Below are 3,573 nucleotides of genomic sequence, written 5' to 3'. Positions count from 1 at the left end.
AATCTTCAAAAAAGTAAACAGACTCTGCTAAACATCCACCCAGGTTTAATCTTATATTTTTGGCAGTTTTCTAAAATTCTGTTAAGGAACTAAAGCATCAGAGAAACAAAGAAGGCATTAGTGTATCTACATTTATTTAGCATTTATTATTGCAAATAACATTAAATAGTGTGAGGACCAGATTGCATGATGATGCTAGCACCAAAAATGTAAATGTGTTCATAGCATACAATAGATCCATCAATAAATAGAAATAACCCATCCAGAGTCAGCACAAAGAGAGTTCTCACAATGAAAAGAACAGCTACCAGGGAGGGGACACTCTACAAAAGAACTTCTAATTGCTAGGTAATCTACAAAGGCACAATGTAGCAAGGGACAAAAAACACACAGGTTGCCATATTCTCTGATGATAGGATGATATGCAAATGCACAAAAAAGATCCCTATCCAAAAAATGGTGCTTAGGCAGTAAATAGTACAGAAGCCCACAGAAATCCATCCACTTGGAGAAATGTCCTGTGTGATCCCCTACACCAGTACGTGAAAGGGATTGAGTTGGTCAGGAATATATAGACTTCTTTCAATGAAGAGAAGGAAGGAAAGCATGGAAGGACATACTTGGCCAGCAATTTAAGGAACCAGTGTTTGCTGACTTAAAAAAATGCAAAAGATGGCAATCCTTTCATTATCCCAGGATACAGCCATAGATCAGGAGATGTATTAGGGTACTATAACAATTATGGGAGCAGCAAGGAACCCAGCCCCTGTGTCCTTGAGCTCTTTGGACAGGTAATACTTGGTGATGACTGTGAAGGGTGAGGAAGAAAAGCTGGGATATACAGATATCCTGAGTGCTGGTTATAATGTGGGTAAAGTGAAGTGCATAGTAAATTGCAGCAGTCATAGTCATTAAGCTTGAGTAAATTGTCCCTCTAAGAACTTGTTTCAAATAGTACCATTCCTAGCCATGAAACCAGTTACGAAAATTATAAAACCCCTCCTCAGCCAAGAACTGAGTAGTCTAAAAAAGAAAGTACAGATGAAACTTATAGAGAACATTTTCAAGTCTCAGGACAACAAAGAGACAGGTGAAGAACAATAATGACACAGGTGAGCTGTGGGAGGCGCCACAGGGAGATGCCACATCCGAGGCTGGGAGCCGCAGCCGCAGCGGCCATGGTGTCAGTAATTAACACTGTGGGCACCTCCCATGAGGACATGATTCACGATGCCCAGACGGACTACTATGGCACCCGCCTGACAACCTGCTCATCAGACAGGTCAGTCAAAATCTTGTATGTACGCAACGGAGGGCAGAATCTCATCACGTACCTCTTGGGTCATGAGGCACCAGTGTGGCAAGTGGCCTGGGCCCATCCCATGTATGGCAATATCCTGGCATCCTGCTCCTATGACCGGAAAGTCATTTTCTGGAAAGAAGAAAACAAAACCTGGGAGAAGACACACGAGCACACAGGACACGACTCCTCAGTAAATTCTGTTTGCTGGGCCCCCCAGGACTACGGCCTAATCCTGGCCTGTGGAAGTTCAAATGGGGCCATCTCCCTGCTGACCTACACCGGGGAGGGCCAATGGGAAGTGAAGAAGATAATGTTCACACTATTGGCTTCAATGCCTCAGCTGGGCCCCTGATGTTGTACCCGGAAGCCTCATAGACCAGCCATCAGGACAGAAACCCAACTACAGTAAGAAATTTGCCTCAGGTGGCTGTGACAACCTCATCAAGCTGTGGAAGGAGGAAGAGGATGGCCAGTGGAAGGAGGAACAGAAGCTGGAAGCACACAGTAACTGGGTTCCAGACATGGCCTGGGCCCCTGCCATCGGTCTACCCACCAGCACAATCGCCAGCTGTTCCCAGGGTGGTCATGTGTTCATTTGGATCTGTGACAATTCCTCAAGCAATGCGTAGTCTCCCGAGTACTGTGCAAGTTCAATGATGTTGTGTGGCACGTGAGCCAGTCCATCACAGCCAACATCCAGGCCATCTGGGGTGGAGATAACAAGGTGACACTGTGGGAGGAGTCAGTCCACGGGCAGTGGGTGTGCATCAGTGATGTAAACAAGGGCCAGGGTTCATATCTGCTTTAGTCACAGAGGGCCAGCAGAACAAGCAGTGACAAGACTGGCAGGGCCCAGCTCCCACCTGCCAATTCCTGGACTGCCCTTTCCTGGACCAGCTGGAAGGAAGCGCTCCAACAGTATTACTTTCCCAGGAATAGTTAAAACTGCAACCAAATTGATCATCTGCCTTAACATGATTTAATATAGTTTGTAATTTACTGTCTGGCTGAAAGAACCCATATTATGAGGGGAAAACTGCAAATGATCTATTATTTAAAATTATTTTTGGCCATTTTTATGTACCTTTTGGGTTCAGGCATTATTTGGGACTTTTTGTTTCCAAAGTAATTACACATGTTGTTTATAATTCTCCCTAAAAACAAACAAAAAACAAACAAAAAAACCCCACCTCAAATCAATAGCACAAGGACCACCAACAGGAAGAAAAGCTTCACAGATGTGTCATCCTTCTCATAGGATGACAGCTAAGTCACATTTACATCAATGCTTGGCAACAAATGACACTCAAATAAAGAGTTGCACAGCCAATTTTCATAAATCTGTTAATCTGAAACAGGATTTTTGAAAATATATAATAGATGATTTTTTTAATGATAAAGTATACTTAATTGGATAAAGTGAAGTTAAATAACAAATGAGAGGTCTACAATTACTAAAATAAATAAGAAACATAGTAAGGAAAATTGTGGATGGAATGAAACATTTTCCACTGACTCTAGAGCCTTACATCAGTCTTCAAATTTACAGCACCACTGACCCATGGAGGATAAGAAAATTGGAGTGTCTAGCTTCTGTGGAGAATAACAGCCTAAAAAACCAACATAAAACACTTCCAACTTTGGTTCTGGCTTTTCTTACATAATGCTTTTAAAATCTTCTAACCTACTTTTTAAATCTAAAGTAGTAATTTCATTAAAAATTTAAATGTCATTTGACTACTTAGTTAAGCTTTCATACTTTCTTAATGTATTATGATAAGAATGCGTGATGAGACAAAGAATTATTTTTTTAAATTTGGAATTGCATTTGATTTGTTGCTTTAATTAGTCTCTAACAGGATTTCTCAAACTATAATGTGCATAAAAACTACTTGCTAAAATGAAGATTCTACTTGAATAAGATGGAAACTGGTCTGAAATACTGCATTTGCATCAAGCTCCCACATGCAAGGGCTTAGACTACACTTTTACCATTATAATTCAAACCTTGTCTAGCTGATAGCTTTCATATTATAACCGACCAAGTGCGCTCACTGGCCTGCCACAACCTGAGACAGGTACTTGCACAAAAGAAAATAGGTTTTTATTCAGGTGCTACAACCAGAGAGAATGATGGACTTTTGTCTCAGGGACAATTTCTTTTTCCTGCTCAAGCTGTGGTTTTTATAGGGATAGGGAGGAGATGGCTTTTTTTTTCTATCCAATTATCTTGCTAGCTTTTGGCATGTTCAGGCTCTGTGCATTCATCT

General features: G+C 41.4%; 1 pseudogene; it reads left to right on the top strand.

The window, feature by feature from the left end:
• The first annotated feature begins 1,173 nt into the window (after positions 1 to 1,173).
• Positions 1,174 to 2,140, top strand: LOC102424931 (annotated as a pseudogene).
• Positions 2,141 to 3,573: the final 1,433 nt, after the last annotated feature.

The sequence above is a fragment of the Myotis lucifugus genome, unplaced genomic scaffold (assembly GCF_000147115.1).
Source record: "Myotis lucifugus unplaced genomic scaffold, Myoluc2.0 scaffold_81, whole genome shotgun sequence".
In the NCBI taxonomy this organism is placed as follows: Eukaryota; Metazoa; Chordata; class Mammalia; order Chiroptera; family Vespertilionidae; genus Myotis; species Myotis lucifugus.
Note: the sequence above shows the minus strand (reverse complement) of the source record. Positions and strands in the feature narration are given on the sequence as shown.